This window comes from Rhineura floridana, chromosome 3, assembly GCF_030035675.1.
Source record: "Rhineura floridana isolate rRhiFlo1 chromosome 3, rRhiFlo1.hap2, whole genome shotgun sequence".
Taxonomy (NCBI): domain Eukaryota; kingdom Metazoa; phylum Chordata; class Lepidosauria; order Squamata; family Rhineuridae; genus Rhineura; species Rhineura floridana.
Window position 1 is genome coordinate 7,509,538 of NC_084482.1, and position 18,470 is coordinate 7,528,007.

At 45.5% G+C, this 18,470-nt stretch overlaps 1 protein-coding gene across 6 annotated transcripts in view; it reads right to left on the reverse strand.

Moving 5' to 3' along the window:
* BGN (biglycan) overlaps window positions 1-9,795 on the reverse strand; it is an 85,819-nt gene extending 76,024 nt beyond the window's left edge. For 4 of the 6 annotated variants that reach the window (XM_061621664.1, XM_061621665.1, XM_061621662.1 and 1 more), the window contains exon 1: window positions 9,462-9,795. The gene's annotated coding sequence lies outside the window, so the exon portion shown is untranslated. The remainder of the gene's footprint in view (window positions 1-9,461) is intronic. The other 2 variants (XM_061621661.1, XM_061621666.1) reach the window with 2 other exon arrangements.
* Window positions 9,796-18,470: the final 8,675 nt, after the last annotated feature.

The window sequence follows — 18,470 nt, forward strand, 5'->3', positions numbered from 1 at the left end:
TCTCAAGTACCTCAAGTAATTTGGTTTCTGTCTCACACAACTAACCATTTTAAGACTGGAATATATTTTTAACAACAATGCCAATGAGAGGCCATTTTGCAATGTAAGCCTGCAAACAAACAGTCCCCTAGAGCAGTGGTTCCCAACCTTTATGAGCACGGGACCCCCTTTATAAGCTGAAAATTTTTTGTGACCCCCCCTCCCCCCAGGGAGGCAGGCTGGCTGCCAGGAAGGAAGGGGGAAAGCAGCCTTTCTTTGCAGGCTTGCTTCTTTTTGCTTCACAAAAACCCCTCTCCTCTCATTCTAAGTTAGGGTGTTGTCAGTGCAAGGAGACGGGAATCAGTGATAGTAATCCCCTCTTCTTCCTGGTTGCTCCACCCTCAGCCTCCTTTGGCATCTGCCATGTGTTTTATAGGCAGATGCCTGCCCTTAGTGCACCTGAAAGATGCTCTGGCGCTTCAGCAAAAGGCCTCCCCTCTTGTTTGGAGCAAGGGGGAGGTGTCATCTGCAGCCCCAGTGGAAAGCAGACAGTGTCGAGGGAGTGAAGACTTTTTTAAAAAAATTAATAATTCATTTTTTTACTGTTCACGGCCCCCTCTGGATTACTTCGCGGCCCCCCTGGGGGTCCCGGCCCCCAGGTTGGGAACCACTGCCCTAGAGCCCAAAAGCAGTTCTATGTGGTTCTATGTGCAATATATTCCTAAATGTTCTAGCTTTCAATATTTGAAAAAGTAGGTTTCTAGCCCACATGGTTGGAAAGGCAGGTTGCGATGGCTAAAAAGCTAGAATCAGATGCAAAGAAGCTAATGAAAAAAGCCCAAGTCAAGTATGCTTTTTCAAATCTCCTGAATCAAAGTTTGTTGTTTTTTTCCAGATGAGGAATCCAATTTCTCACCATAAGAATAAATGTTTCATGATAATATTGTAGAACAAAAGCCACATAACTGTCAGCTTCAAAAGCCAATGGCCACTTTTTCACATAACACAAGCCATGGTTTAGCAAGAACGCACTGGCTCCTGAGTCCTGGGGAGGAGAATCATAGCTGATTTGCTTCTCCCTAGTCTTTTTAGCTCAGCACAGCACAGCAGCTAAACTAAAGTGTGTTGTTGAAAACCTGGATCGTGGTTCAGCTCTCTCCTCCTTAACCACGATCTGTAGCCGAAGTGTGTTCTTGGTTACAGATCACGGTTAAGGAGGAGAAAGCTGAACCACGATCTGGGTTTCCAACAACAAGCTAAGCCAAACCTTGGCTTAGCTGCTGCACTGCACTACACTGAGTGAGGACTGGGGAGTAGCAATATGGGTTTGAGCTCCTCTCTGGGGGCCAGCAGTAAGTCCCAATAAGCCATAGTTTTGGTTTACCATGCCATGCAAAGCAGGCCAACATGATGTAATGCAATGGGCAGGGATTGTAGCTCAGTGGCAGAGCACATGTTTTCCATGGAGAAGGTGCGGAATTTATTCCCTGGTATCTCCAATTAAAAATGACCAGATAGCAGATGATAGGAAAGATCAATACCAGAGACACTGACCGTTTTCACACTGTCCTACGTTTGCACAGGTCTCATACACATTTGAGTAGATGTCACTATATGCCCTTTGTGCAATAAGAGTTCACCTTCATAACCCACCACAGAGAAAGTGAGTAAACTGCAATAAATAACAATGGCTAAATATTAGTCTTCCACAACAAATCTGCTTCCTGCTCCCATTTTTTTGCAGATTTTTTGGAGTAAGAAAAGTGATGGAAAACAACAGGGGAAAATGTAAGAGAACAACCGCTTGACGGTGACGTTGTAGAACTTCCATGCAAATCTTGTGAAAACAAGTATGATTGCTCAATATTAGGAGCGGGGGAAGAAATTCAATTTTGTTTGTATTTTACTGAGAAATGGCTTAGTTCAAATTTCTGGAGCCAATATGCAAATCAGAACACAGCTATCCAAATCTGTACTTCTCTGAATTTTGTTATAGTTCGCTAACAAAAATGCATTTATATGGGGATGCATATGTTCATGCAAGAGAAATTCATACTAAAATGCTGGCTCCCCCCACCCCCTGTGCAAATTGCTGTGGAAATATGGAAAACTGAATGTAAGATTAGAAAAATTAGAAACTGGGGAAACTGACACTGATAGATTCATCCATCCCTGCATCAATCAATATACGTTATGTCTGGAAGCAGCCTCTGTACTGCTGCTGCCATTCAACAAAGGCAATAGTGACGCACATGGACTGTTGGTCTGAGCTGATATAAGGCAGCTTCCTATGTTTTCAAACTGTGTTTCAGGGAGCCATACAGTTCCAGCTTATCAGGAATTCCTCAAAGATAAGAGCCAATGAGCTTGCTACCAATCTTCTTTGGCCATGTGCAGCTCCAGAGGCCTGTTGTAGGGCGCACACACTCAGTCAACACTTTTCCAGGGAGGCCCAAAAGGCTTGGCCAATGCTCAAAGATGCTCCAGAATCCTGGAGAGAAGACAATGAGAACTCAGTGTGGAAAGTGTTCACTCTAGTTTGAAAACAGCTCATGTAGTGGATGAAGAGCCCTGGACTTCAGCAGGGAAGATTCAGATTCAATTTCTTGCACAGCCATGAATCTCACTGGGTACCCCCAGGCCATTCACTGTACCTCACTCTACCTCCAGGGATGACCCTCCAGAAGTTGTTGGACTCCCAGCTCCCATCAGTCCCAGCCACATGGTCAATATGGTCTCATGGATATGCGTTGCAGTCCAACAATTCTTCAATTTTTGCCTAATTCATCCATTTTTAAACTGGTTTTTTGATTCTGTTTTAGCTATAAGTATGAATGGTTTTAATATTGGAATTAGTTTAATTTTATTTTAATCTAGACTCTGTATGTTTTAATTATATGTGTTTTTATTTGGAAGCCGCCGCGAGTTTCAGTTTTGGAAGGATGGCGGTGTATAAATAAAGACAATAATAATAATAACAATAACTGGAAGACAACAGGTTCCCCAACCTTGCCTACCTCAGAAGGTTGTTGTGAGCATAAAATGGGATTATTCTTGGAGGAAGGATGAAATATAAATAGGATAAATAAATTAGCTTATACTTTGGCGTATAATGTCAATGAACTGAATAATTCGTAATTAGCCACAATACGGCAACTGCTACATTTCTGACATATTTCTCAGTATTAAGTATGTTGCTTGCTTCCATTTGAAAAATTGCAATCCAATTAACACTTTCCTGGGAGAAAGTCCCATTGTACACAAGTCCTATCCTACTCAATGGGGCTTACTTTTGAGAAGACATGTAATAGGATTATACTGTCACTGTAGTGCAATGCATACAGTGAAAGCAGGCTCATGCCAAATGCAGAGTTTTATGTCAGCATCACAATCTTCAACAAGTTTTGGCATCATTACTGTTCAAGCATGGGGATTAAGAAACTGAGCTATGAGATGGGAAGCCTTTGGTTGAAATTTTGCCTCTGCCACTGTCATCCATTGACTACTATATGAGGATGACAATATCAACCTACTTTACAGGGTTGTTGGAAATGTTACAAGACAATATATGTGAAGTGCTCTGAATAGCCTAAAGCACAATATAAATGGCTAGTGTTGCTAGCAGATTTTAGGAGCCCTAGAAATAATAAATAATAAATGATTATATAATCACACATAGAAGCAAACACTCAAAGTAGGACCCATTTATTGGCATGGTGTTCTGTTCTCTCCCGTGGATAGTATTTCCTGCCCTGGATTAAAGGGAATTTTTGGCTCCATGCAGTATAAGAAAGTAAGGGTCATTGGTGCATTTGATTAAGAAACCATGAAGTCTGAGAGCCAGTGTGGGTCTCTTCTGAAAATAGGAGCACACAATGCTACTCAAATCCCACCCCCTTTTACTATAAAACCTGGTGGGAGCAGCTTGAGTGTGATTTTTTTTAAAAAAATTCAGCTTCAAAGAGATTTTGCAACTGATCAACCCATTCCCCTTCCAGGTGTGGCTAATGGAAATGCTTTGATGTGGCGATTAGTGTATTTACAGCCAAAGTGGCCCATCATGGTTACAGGGGATGGTGGGGTCCACCAAGGTATCCTGACTCTCTCTGGGCAGTTTGGGAGTTGGGATGGTAATGAAGCTAGCCATCCTTTCTCAAGGGGCTTCCAGATTGTTGCTATTTTCAGATGGGTTTCAATCACTTAGACTCCAGTGTTATAGCAGGTGAATCAAGCGAGGTATCCAGAGCACAGCCTTGTCCCGATTTCTTGGATGAGTTTCAGTTGGTGCAGCTTGCGGACGTTGACAAGGTGCTTGGACAGGTTCGTGCAACCACTTCTGTGCTAGATCCTTGCCCTTCTTGGCTAATAAAAGCTAGCAGGGATGTAACAGCCGGCTGGGCCAGGGAAGTGATTCATGCCTCTCTGCGAGAGGGGGTGGTCCCTGGCTGCCTGAAAGAGGCAGTAGTGAGACCACTCCTGAAGAGGCCCTCCCTGGACCCAGAAAATCTTAATAACTATAGGCCAGTAGCAAATGTTCAATTCCTGGGCAAGGTCCTTGAACGAGTGGTTGCAGGCCAGCTCCAGACACTCTTGGATGAGACCGATTATCTGGATCCATTTCAGTCGGGTTTCAGGCCTGGTTTTGGCACGGAAACAGCCTTGGTCGCCCTGTATGATGACCTTTGTCAGGAGAGAGACAGGGACTCTGTTGATTCTCCTTGATCTCTCAGCGGCTTTCGATACCATCGACCATGGTATCCTTCTGGGGAGACTAGCTGAGTTGGGAGTGGGAGGTACTGCATTGCGGTGGTTCCGCTACTACTTGGCAGGTCGCCTCCAGAAGGTGGTGCTTGAGGAACATTGCTCGGCACCCTGGACTCTCCAGTAGAGGGTTCCGCAGGGGTCAGTTCTGTCCCCCATGCTGTTCAACATCTACATGAAACCGTTGGGTGCGGTCATCCGGAGCTTTGGAGTGCGTTGCCATCAGTATGCTGATGACACGCAGCTCTATTTCTCCTTTTCATCTTCTTCAGGTGAGGCTGTCAATGTGCTGAACCGGTGCCTGGCTGCGACAATGGACTGGATGAGGGCTAATAAACTGAGGCTCAATCCAGACAAGACTGAGATGCTGTTAGTGGGTGGTCCAGATGGTGGACATCCAACCTGTTCTGGATGGGGTCGCATTCCCCCTGAAGGAGCAGGTTTGTAGCTTGGGGGTTCTCCTAGAACCATCTCTGTCACTTGAGGCTCAGGTAGCCTCAGTGGCACGGAGTGCCTTCTACCAACTTTGGTTGGAGGCCCAACTACGTCCCTATCTGGACAGGGATAACCTGGCTTCAGTTGTCCATGCTCTGGTAACCTCCAAATTAGATTACTGCAATGCACTCTACGTGGGGCTGCCTTTGAAGACGGTTCGGAAACTGCAGCTTGTGCAAAATGCAGCGGCCAGATTGGTAACAGGGACCAGACAGTCCAAACATATAAAACCAATTCTGGCCCGCTTGCACTGGCTGCCTGTATGTTTCTGAGCTCGATTCAAGGTGCTGGTTTTGACCTATAAAGCCTTACATGGCTTGGGACCACAATACCTGATGGAACGCCTCTCCCGATACAAACCCACCCATACACTACTTTCAAGATCAAAGGCCCTCCTCCGGGTGCCTACTCCAAGGGAAGCTCGGAGGGTGGCAACATGGGAGAGGGCCTTCTCAGTGGTGGCCCCCAAATTATGGAACGATCTTGTTGACGAGGTGCGCCTGGTGCCAACACTGTTATCTTTTCGGCGCCAGGTCAAGACTTTCCTCTTCTCCCAGGCATTTTAGCATGTGTTTTAAATTGTTTTTATATTGTTTTAAATTTTAAAATTGTGTTTTAAATTGTTTTTAAAACATGTGTTTTAAATTGTATATTTGTTTTAATGTTTTTGATTGCTGTAAACTGCCCAGAGAGCTTCGGCTATAGGGTGGTATACAAGTGCAATAAATAAATAAATCACATACTGGCAAATTCAGGTTACACAATTATAGTTGGTTGGGACATCTTGTGGAACATACCCGCTCCCCACACCCATCCAGAGACTGGACTTTTCGCAATAAGGAAAGTGATGAAAAAACACACTGAAAAGTGTAGGATAGCTTGTGCTGAGATGCACAATATCATTTAAGCTTCCCATAAATAAATCAGAATGCTCATTAAATAGCTGTCCTCTAATCTCCCTGCAAACAAATCAGGATGAATGCTCAATGAACAAGTTGTCTGGAATGAAGCAACCTGCTGTAGTGGTGGTGGTGGAGTAAAACCCAGATAAAGCTTTCATCAGCACAGTGCCAGATAATCTAATGAAGAGTTAACAAGCATTTGAGCTAAATTCAGAGATGGGCTGGTGTGTGTGTATGTGTGGGAGTGTGTGTGGTATGAGGTTGTGGCTGAATGCCACATGGTGTGGCTAGGAGGAACCTCTATAGCTTTGGGGCACCGGTGACTATGTGGAGCCAGGGTGGTGATTCTGTGGCAGGCAGTGAGCCATGCTTGCCAGCTCAGCAGCCAGCATGCCAAGGAAACCTCACACTCAAAGGCAGGAGCTGGCACTAGGATGCAGACTTGATGAGCATGTTTGTGGTTTTCTCCCAGCCCTCCCTGCCCAAGCCTGCTGGACCTCCTCTCTCAGAGATGAAATTAGAGCCCTGCTGTCTCCTGTTTCTATTGACTACCTAACCCTCTCCATCCCTCCCTCCCCTAAAAATCTGACCACCACACTCTGCCATTCTCCTTTGCTCAATGATAGCCACAAACTATCACCATTTAGATCGACACCTCTCCCTCTGTCTAATCCTTTGATAACCCAGTTTCCTTCCCCCCCCATTTAGTATCTTATCTTTTGCATGATTCTTTTGAAAGGATCAATGAGGCTTTGCTTAAACTGGAGTTCTGGTGGTTTCCCATCCACCTTGGGGCCTCCCCATATAATTTCTTCCAAGGGTGGGAATAAGATGCTCCTGGAGACGTTGATGGCTTTGCCGTTCCAGTTTGCAAACATTTATGCTGGCTATGAATGAAAAGCTCTTCCAGTCTGCTATGCTCATGTTTCATTCTCACTTTGGACAAACAAGCAGCAGGGTGCCTTATTCCATACATAACTAACAGCCGTGCTTGGGTAAAAATAAAATTAAATAATGCAGCACTAGATTGTAGACCATAGGCACAGATCACAGTGGACCCCAGATCTAATCTAACAAGGGATGGGGGTCTTGGGGGTTGGGGGACTGAGAAGAGGGGTGAGAATGTGGGTAAATGCCACCAGATTCTATCACTAGCTAGGGGAGGGAGGTGGACTCCCCAACACCAGCAGGGGAAATGGGAAAGAATGCCTCCAAAAATCTTCCCAAAGCTATTGGGAGGAGGAGGAGGAGACATCTAGAGGTTTGGGATGAGGAAAAGCAGAACAGTACTAGGACAAAAAATAAAAATCTGACAGGCAGTAGGTTCAAAATGGACAAAATAATGTACTCTTTTGTGCAACTTATGATTAAGTTAAGGAATTTGCTCCTGTGAGAGACGGTGATGGCTCATGTAGCTTTATAAGAGGGATTAGACAAATACATGAAGGGCATGCAGGTCTACCAATGGCACCCAGCCTCGAGACCTAAGTGAAGCCTCCACATCCAAAGGCAATATGCCTCTGAATATGAGATGCTGGGGAGAAACTTCAGGGCAATTTACTTCATGCCCCATCTATAGGATCTAGCTGGCCACAGAATTCTGGACTAATGTTGCCCCTCGTCTGAGCCAGCAGGGCTCTTCTTATAATGATCCTGGGTGATGCCAAGTTCATATTGAGGGTGCTGGAGTCAATGCCACAATTCCCTAGGAGCGGTGGGGTGGTGGAACATGGGGGATTCAGCTTCCTAAGAATCTCAGCCTTTGGGGTTTTTTTACCACAACAAAGTAAGTTTTTAGCTTGTGATGGATGGGAGGAGAAGTGCATCGAGCCCTGGGATGGAGAGGAGAGTGGGATAAAACTAAGGGATTCCAAGGCCAAATCCCTTTAGGAAGTCCCTTTAGGAAGGTGCACACAATTAAAAAAAACCCTCTCTGCACACTAGCAGTTCCCATTTTCCTTGGGTACATACTGACATGCAGCATATTAGCTAGGTGAACATAGTCATGGTCCTGACTACAATCCCCACATTTCCAGTTGGTGTGATCATGGACATTGCCCATTGTCACCCAGTTCACATATATATTTGTCCTGGCAAATATGTACCCAGAGACTCTGAGACATATTCACAGGGCTAGCCCAATCCAAACACACAGACACTGCCTTCCTAAATGACTAGATGACGTCCAAGTTCCCTTCCACCTCTGTAATTCTATTGTTGTATGTGGCACAACCTGCTTTCTGCTCTTGTGCCACCAGTGTTCATTTCAGTGGGGCATTGTGCAAAATAACTTCCCAGTGGATTGGGCCCTATGTCTTGAATCTCATTCTGCCACCCTTAATGGTGCTCAAAATCCAGTGCATGAGATCCTGCCATGCCTCATGGTGGTAAGAGCCCCCCCTGACCTCTGAGTGGGGAGAAGACCTAATTGGGTGAACCATCCCTCTAACGAAGTTCGGAGAACATGGCAGTGGTACAAAAGTGAGCACCCTGAAGATTGTTCCAAGGAGTAAGAAAGAAAACCAAGAAATCTTGTCTTGTTCTTGCAGGGTTAGGCAGCTGCCAAGCAGATGAAAGCAACAAATGGAAACCTGAGAGCCAGGGAGTTTAAGATCAAGCTGTTAACAGCCCAATTCTCATCAGCTTGTGGGGAGGGGGAGCAGAACTGAGATAAGTGGCAGCCACAGATAAGAATTCCAGTATATATATGCATTATAGTTAGAGGCTTAGGGCAAAGGGAGGGTGCAAAGTAGGACTGTCTTCAGGGAAGAGAATGGTCCCCAGTGGTTGGAGTGGGTATCCAAGACTCCTGGATCCCATTCCCGAGCTCTAAAAATCAGAGCTTGGAAAAGTTACTTTTTTGAACTACAACTCCCATCAGCCCAATCCAGTGGTCATGCTGGCTGGGGCTGATGGGAGTTGTAGTTCAAAAAAGTAACATTTCCAAGCTCTGCTAGAAATAATGTAGTATACACATTTAAAAGTGAGGGATTAAAACAGAGTGGTCTCTAATATTCAGAGCAGAGGGGTGAATGAAGCAGGAGTCAGGTATACTTAGGGAAGCATCAGAACATTCCTAGAGGAGAGTGGGATGCCATGTGAGTTATAAGAAGCAGTTAAGAAAACAGTTGTAGTAGTTACAGCCAGGGAGCCCTGGAAGTTAAGGTTTAGTGAGAGCAAGGGGGTCTAGAAGCCCAGGCTCATGGGTTTAATTCCCTATGGCTGCAGTTCCTGTGTGGTCCATTGTACTCAACTTATCCACCACAAGGATAGTCCATGAGAAAAAAATTGCAAGGGGGAAAGCAAAACGAAAAGAAAATGTACCTTTCGGTCAGAACTTTGGTCCTGGGTGTCACAACGTGAGGCAGACTTTCTTCTCCAGCCAACTGCCTTATCCTTCTGCCTTTAAATCCCCTTCTTATTTTCTCTTCGTCGACTCCGTGGTGTTTTTTTTTCCCCGCCAGCAGACCGGAGCTGTGTGTGTGTGTTGAGCCCTTCACGGAGCTAGAGGAGGCTGTAATGTACTGGAGGGAATTGAGAGGGGTTGACTTCCCTTGTAGGCAAGCTGGTTTCAATGAGGCTCACTGAACACACACACACCACACACTCCCAAAAACGACTTCAGGGACTGAAGAGTCATGTGGTTTCCATCAACCACCTGCCAAAAGGGGAAAAAATTAAAAGAGAGAAAAAAACCACCCAACCTCAAGGATGAAAGTTTTCACCCGCCCCCTTTTCTCGTCCAAAATGGCAGTCTTTCTTGTCAGTTCTTATTTTCAGAGTAGTCACTGGAGTGAGTGGGTTGGGAGAATGGAGAAGAAACTGAACTGCCCCCCCTCCAAAATAGGGGTAGGGTGGGATGGGGAAGGGGGGATGGCCACAAACTCCCCTGACTTCTTGGCGCCTGAGAGGATCTGCTTTTGTGTTAGTTTAAGGCCATGCAAAATATTTGTCTTCCCCTGACTGGGAGAAACTGGCCAGTGATAAAGATGAAAGGATGAGAGGAAATCATCTTGTTGGTGAGAAACTGGGCATATGCTGTTTTAGGCCTCTGAACAAACACTGGGCAGAAGAGAATGGAGGGTAAGACAAAAGAGACACAGAAAGATAACGAAGATTGTGATATGAAGGGCTGAAGTAGTTCAATAAATGTGTGTGTGAGAGAGAGAGAAATAAAAAGATGGTCATTGATTGCATAGCCTGTGGATGAGTGGATTTGAAGGGAGACAGAGAGAGCATATAAGAAGAGCTCTGATGGAACAGATTGCGGACCCATCTACCCTCAGAGATGGGGAATATGTTGGGCCTTCCAGATATTGTTGGACTCCATCAGCCCCAGCGAGCATGGCCAAAGGTCAGGGATGATGGGAGTTCTAGTCCAGCAATATCTGGAGGGCCAAAGGTTCCTCTTCCCTGATCTAACCCTTCATCAAGGTGTGGGCAGCCAGAGGATTTAGAAGCTCACAAGTAGAGCAGGAAGGCTGTCTGCTTCTAAAGACAGAACGAGTGGAACAGGGGAAGTTATAGAATCTGGAGGTTTAAATAATTTCCCTACCAGGTTCGTATCATATTAAGTGGTTGCTCCTGCAGAGTACAATTGCACGTTGCCCATATCTTGAAAATTACCTATTTTCAGTCTCTTACTCCATCCTTGGTATGAGGAGGTGTTCTCACACTCCTGCTCTTGCACAGCTCCTGTTCATAGAATCATAGAATAGTAGAGTTGGAAGGGGCCTATAAGGCCATTAAGTCCAACCCCCAGCTCAATGCAGGAATCCAAATCAAAGCATTCCTGTCCAGCTGCCTCTTGAATGCCTCCAGTGTTGGAGAGCCCACTACCTCTCTAGGTAATTGGTTCCATTGTTGTATGGTTCTAACAGTTAGGAAGTTTTTCCTGATGTTCAGTCGAAATCTAGCTTCCTGCAACTTGAGCCCATTATTCCGTGTCCTGCACTCTGGAACAATCGAGAGGAGATCCTGGCTTTCCTCTGTGTGACAACCTTTCATGTAGTTGAAGAGTACTATCGTATCTCCCCTAAGTCTTCTCTTCTCCAGGCTAAACATGCCCAGTTCTTTCAGTCTCTCCTCATAGGGCTTTGTTTCCAGTCCCCTGATCATCCTTGTTGCCCTCCTATGAACCTGTTACAGTTTGTCTGCATCCTTCTTGAAGTGCGGAGACCAGAATGGGACGCAGTACTCAAGATGAGGCCTAACCAGTGCTGAATAGAGGGGAACTAATACTTCACACGATTTGGAAACTATACTTCTGTTAATGCAGCCTAATATAGCATTTGCTTTTTTTGCAGCCACATCGCACTGTTGGCTCATACAGTATTCAGCTTGTGATCAACGACAATTCCAAGATCCTTCTCGCATGTCGTATGGCTGAGTCAAGTATCCCCCATCTTATAACTGTGCATTTGGTTTCTTTTTCCTAAGTGTAGAACTTTGCATTTATCCCTGCTGAATTTCATTCTGTTGTTTTCAGCCCAATGCTCCAGCCTATCAAGGTCCCTTTGAATTTTGTGTCCTCCACGATTTTGCAAAGATAATAGACAGCTGTTCTGAGAGTTCTTCACCCAGTTCCTTCAATGCTCTAGGATGCAGTTTATCGAGCCCTGCCGATTTGAACTCGTTCAAAATGATTAGGGATACCTTGACCATTTGTCTATCAATCTCAAGCCCAATCTTGCCCCTTCTACTTCATGTTTCTCGGAAGGGTCATAGACCCTCTTTTTGGAGAAGACTGAGCCAAAGTAGGAATTGAGCACTTCTGCCTTTTCTTTGTCATCTGTTGTCATTTTGCCATCCTCATTGAGTAGCTGTGCCACCATTTCTTTTCTCTGTCTATGGATGTACCTGAAGACAGCTTTTTGTTGCTTTTAGCATCCCTCGCTAACCTCGGCTCATTTTCAGCTTTAGCCTTCCTGACGCCATCCCTGCAATTCTGTGATACCTGCCTGAACTCTTCCTTTGTGGCCTGGCCTTTCCACTTCCTGTATGTGTCCTTTTTTGTTTTCAGGTCATCTCTAAGTTTTTTGTGAAGCCACATTGGCTTCTTCTGCTGTTTCCCCCCCTTTTTCCTTGCTTGCCATTGCGCTTTTAGAATTTCCTTTTTTAGAAACTCCCACCCATCTTGGACTCCTTTTCCCATTAGGGTGGCTTGCCATGGAACCGTACTTACAAATGTTCTGAGTTTATTAAAATCAGCTTTTCCAAAGTCCAGGGTGCACATATGTCTACTCAGCTTTTGCTTCTGTTAAAATCAAGAATTCAGGTATGGTGTGACCACTTTCTCCCAGAGTTCCCGTAACTGCCACTTCATCCACCAAATCATCTCTATTGGTTAGAATCAAGTCCAGGATAGCTGATCCTCTGGTTGCTTCCTCCACTTTCTGTAGGAAAGTGTTCAATGGGACTTACGTGAGAGAGCCTCTTTCTCGGTTGTGTCCACAGTTGGCAAAATGGCACTGTACACCAACTACTGAGTATATCTGGCCACTTGGCTGATGTTTGGGTGAATGAGCTATGTGCTCATGGCTACTTGTTGCTGTGACTTACTGTAGGGCAAAGGGGAATCGGGGAGAGTCATAGATCGATGGACCAGGGACCAGGAAAGTGATTCCTCTGCTTCAGTCAGTGAGACTGAGGTCTCTGAACCAGAAGGATGAGATTGCAAGGTCAGTGCCCCTCCATCCCAAGGATTTGGCACTGGCCATCCTCACAGTCAGAGGACTACATTGCAGAAGACCCAGTGAGACCAGAGGCTCCTCATCTCCATTGCTTCCCAACGGGATACTACTGGAGCTGGCTGGGCCCCTTTGATTAAAGCAGCACCTTCCAGTGTGGCCTGGGTGAACAATTAGGATACTGCAGCTGCTGCTACTCTATAAGACTCAGTCTCAGTTTGTTTCTTGCTCAAGCAGTATTAAAGTTCTGGGCTCCCAGGGCACAGCTTGAGCCCTGCCTTGCTTTGTCTTGCCCTGTATCCAGCCTGAACCTCACCTTGCCCCTAGCCCTTGCCTTGTCTTGCACCTAGCTTGGACCTCATTGCAGAGCAGCACTAAGTAGATTAAAAGACCAACTCATCTATGCCCTTGGTGCAATTTCCCACAGTCCCTCATAACAACCTAGACAGTATAAAACATGGCACTATTTATTTATTATTCATATTTCCAACCTAATTTTAACTTCACCTTACAGCTACAGACAAAATCAATATAAAACATCACATTCAAATGTATTAAAACACAATTAGAACAGATAAATTAAAAATTACAATCAGATAACAATTACAACAGCAGAGATATCCTCTTTTTCTTCCACTCACAAAGGCCTGAGTAAAAAGGTTAATCTTGTGTTGTCACTGAAAGATGTACAATAATGGGGCCAGACATACTTTGAAGGTGCTTGTGTGCTACCACCAGGAAGGCCCTCTTGTGTCATTAAACAGGAGCGGGTGTACAGGCCTGTAGCCAGCCTAAAAGTTTGGGGGCAGCATAAAAAGTGTGTGTGTGTGTAAATATGTAATAAATTTATTTATTTATCATATTAAAAAAGGCACGACAGAGAAAATTGGGGGTCCCCCCCCAGCTTCCCCTAGCTACAGGCCTGCAGACATGTAACCAATAAAAGATACTTGCTGAGGAAATAGTTTTAGGGTAGAAATACACTCACTCTTCTGCCAGTTCCAGTGTGTCTCCACTTCTCTCTTCTGAATATGGAAGCACACAACGCTAGTCAAGCCCTGATTCTTTTTACTGTAAAACCTGATAGGAGCTGCTTGAGTGCATTAAAAACAAACATGCTTCAAAGAGATTTTGCAGCTGATTGTCAGATCAACTCATTCCCCTTCCAGATGTGGCCAATGGAAATGCTTTGCTGTAGGCGACTAGTGTGCTTACCGCCCCAGATGACTCAAGCAACCAAGCCAAATCATAGGTGGCAGGGAAAGGCAACCTCTCCCTGAGTTCTCCCATGAGGTATAATGATGGAGTCCCCTCAGGTAATGTTAAATGGTTGGTTGTTTAATTGGTTATGTTTTTTATCCGTATAACGCAAACCAGGGCAAGCAAACTTTAGGTTTGCAGAGTTTACTTTGTTGTTTACTATTTATTTATTTATTTTATTATTTATTTATTTTATTTATTTATTTATTTATTTATTTATTTAATTTCATTTATAAACTGCCCATAACCAATGGCTCCCTGGGCGGTGTACAACATACAATAATACAATAAATCAGCAAAATCACTAGATATAAAATACAAATACACTGAACAATATTTGAAACAACTAAAACATTAACACATTAGAATACATAAAAATATATTAAATATATTTAAAATGGATTTAAGATGGATTTAAAATGGATTTAAAATGCCTGGGAGAATAGGAAGGTTTTAGCCTGGCGCTGAAAGGATAACAACGTAGGCGCCAGGTGTACCTCCTCGGGGAGACTGTTCCACAATTTGGGGGCCACCACAGAAAAGGCCCTAGATCTTGTCATTACCCTCCGAGCTTCTCGATGATTCGGTACTCGGAGGAGGGCCTTAGATGTCGAACGAAGTGTACGGGTAGGTTCATAGTGGGAGAGGCGTTCCATCAGGTATTGTGTGCCCACGCCATGTAAGGCTTTATAGGTCAATACCAGCACCTTGAATCTGGCCTGGAAACAAATCGGCATCCAGTGCAAACGGGCCAGAACAGGTGTAATATGTGAGGACCGACTGGTCCTTGTCAATAATCTGGCTGCTGCGTTTTGCACTAGCTGCAGCTTCCGAACCGTCTTCAAGGGCAGCCCCACGTAGAGTGCATTACAGTAATCCAATCTAGAGGTCACTAGAGCATGAACAACTGAGGCGAGGTCGTCACCGCCAAGATAGGGGCGTAGTTGGGCTACCAAACGAAGATGGTAGAACGCATTCCAAGCCACCGAGGCTACCTGAGCCTTGAGTGACAAGGAAGGATCGAAAAGAACCCCCAAACTACGAACCTGTTCCTTCAGGGGGTGTGTAACCCCATCCAGAACAGGATGAACATCCTCCATCTGTGCGGAAAAGGCACTCACCAACAGCGTCTCAGTCTTGTCTGGATTGAGTTTCAGTTTATTAGCTCCCATCCAGTCCATTATCGCGGTCAGGCAACGGTTCAGCACATCAACAGCCTCACCTGAAGAAGATGAAAAGGAGTAATAGAGCTGCGTGTCATCAGCATACTGATGGCAACGCACTCCAAAACTCCGGATGACCGCACCCAGAGGCTTCATGTAGATGTTGAAAAGCATGGGAGACAGAACCGATCCCTGCGGGACTCCACAATGGAGAGTCCAGGGTATCGAGCAATGCTCCCCAAGCACTACCTTCTGGAGACGATCCGCCAGGTAGGAGCAAAGCCACTGCCAGGCAGTACCCCCAACTCCCAACTCCGTGAGTCTCTCCAGAAGGATACCATGGTCGCTGGTATCAAAAGCAGCTGAGAGATCAAGGGTAATCAACAGAGTTACACTTCCCCTGTCCCTCTCCCGACAGAGGTCATCATACAGGGCGACCAAGGCTGTTTCTGTGCCAAAACCGGGCCTAAAACCGGATTGAAACGGATCTAGATAATCGGTTTCATCCAAGAGCGCTTGGAGCTGGCTGGCAACCACCCGTTCCAAGACCTTGCCCAGAAATGGAACATTCGCTACCGGTCGATAGTTGTTCAAATTATCTGGGTCCAAGGACGACCTCTTCAAGAGAGGTCTCACTACAGCCTCCTTGAGACAACGAGGGACAACTCGCTCACTCAAGGAGGCATTGATCACTTCCTTGGCCCAGCCGGCAGTTCCAGCCCGGCTAGCTTTAACTAGCCAAGAGGGGCAAGGATCTAGTACCGACATGGTTGCACGCACCAGTCCAAGCATCTTGTCAACTTCCTCAAGCTGCACCGACTGAAACTCATCCAATAAATGAGGACAAGACCGTGATCTAGGTACCTCAGTGGATTCAACTGTCCTAACATTAGAGTCGAGGTCCCTACGGATGCATGCAATTTTATTTTGGAAGTGCCCCGCAAACTCGTTGCAGCGGGCTTCAGATGACTCTATGATATCCTGAGGGCCAGAATGTAAAAGCCCACGTACTATCTTAAAAAGCTCCGCTGGGCGCCATAGGGATGATCTAATAGTGGCAGCAAAATAACACTTTTTTGCTGCCCTTACCGCTTCTATGTACAACTTAGTGGAGGCACTTACCAAAGCATAGTTGCATCCGTCAGGAGTTTGCCTCCATCTACACTCAAGCCTCCTCCTCTCTTGTTTCATCACTCTCAGCTCCGGGGTATACCACGGAGCTGTATGAGCTCTACATCGAAGGGGGGGCGCGGGAGCGATCGTGTCAACAGCCTGGGTCATTTCCGTATTCCACAGTTCGACCAGGTCCTCGACAGGAGCACTAGTCTTATCAGCCGGAAAATCTCCCAGAGCCTTCTGAAAACCCAAAGGATCCATTAGTCTCCGGGAGCGGACCAACTTAATAGGTCCCCCACCTTTGCAGAGGGAAAGGGACACTGTAAGCCTAAATCTCAGCAGGCGGTGATCTGTCCATGACAATGGGGTAGATGAAAAACACCCCACCTGCAGATCACTATCTCCATGTCCAGTGGCGAAAATCAGGTCAAGAGTATGTCCCAACACATGCGTTGGTCCAGTAGAAAATTGAGACAGCCCCATTGTTGTCATGGCGGGAATGAAGTCCTGAGCTGCTCCAGATAAGACAGCCTCGGCATGGATGTTGAAATCCCCCAGTACCAGAAGTCTAGGGGATCCCAACAACACCTCCGAGACTATCTCAGTCAGCTCAGTTAGGGAAGCTGTTGGGCAGCAAGGTGGGCGGTACACCAACAGAATTCCCAATCTGTCTCGCTGGCCCAGTACAAGGTGGAGGCACTCCAAGCCGGTCACCATCTGGACAGGGTGCCTGGTGAGAAGAAAAGAACTCTTGTAGACCACAGCGACCCCCCCTCCCTGGCCCTCGGATCTACCACAGTGCTGAACCTCATACCCGGGTGGGCAAAGCTGGGAAAGGGCAACTCCTCCCTGCTCCCCCACCCAGGTCTCGGTTATACATGCCAGGTCGGCGCCCTCCTCCACAATTATATCATGGACTAGGGAGGTTTTATTATATACCGACCTGGCATTTAAAAGCAGCACTTGGAGATCTGAGAGCTGGCTGATAGGACAACCCGAAATCCTGTGGATATGAGGAGAACCGGAACACGGCACAGACACGACTTGTCTGGGACGAGTTCCCCTTACCTGGCCTGTTCTCCTCCTAACACCATACCTCCCATTACCCATTACTAGAACTCCAAGATCCAACAACTGGAGCCAGTTGCAAATGAAGGACACTAAAAATAAAGAATCTTTAGCCCAGGAATTTGCTTTGAGTACCAGAACTGAACACACCAATGGTCTGACACAGGATAAGGCAGCTTCTTATGTCCCTATGAAAATCCATTTCTGGTTATCTCTGCCAGCAGTCATTTCAGCATGTTGCTGTTGCCATGGTTGAACAATTGGAAGTTGTAAATCCTACCTGATATACATCAGATCACCCAGAAATCTACTAGTAGATCCCAATCTACCTTCTGCCCATCACTGAATTATAAACTGTGGAACTGTTTAGTTTACATGTACATTGGGGGGTATTTGCCACTAGAGGCAACTGCTTTGGTTTGCCTAATGGCCTTAAGAGAAGATTACAAAAGCAATTTTAACCCTTAGAGATACTTCGAAAGACAGCTGGTTGACTGGATTTCCATGAGAAAAAATCGATAAAGCTTGTATTGCACAAGAAAAGAACACAAAGTTGCCAGAATCCTTATCTCATTGTCATTCCCATTCCTTATTATGAGGAAGCCACCTTAGGCATCAAAAGGCTTTGAGCCAACTCTGAGTATCCACATCCACACCTGCATGTGTGCATAAGAGTGCACACATACAGGTCAGAAGCTAGTTTATTTTGTGTGTTAGTTAGTTATAAGCATTTCTCAACTGCTTAATATTTAAAAGGGGTGGGGAACCTTTTGGCTCCAGGGGCCAGATTTTTATCTGGTACACCACACAGGCCAAATTATGACAATGTGTGATTGACAGATGGATTGTCTCACCAACCTGTCAAAAACCCTCATGCAGGGTTCCCAAACATGGGGGCTACAGTTACACACATTTACATATTAATTAATATAAAATCAAAGCGGTATACAACAAAACAATGCAGTGTGTCATTAAAACTATATAAAATTATATATCATTAAAACAATACAAAATTCTGAATAAAATAAATTCTATTG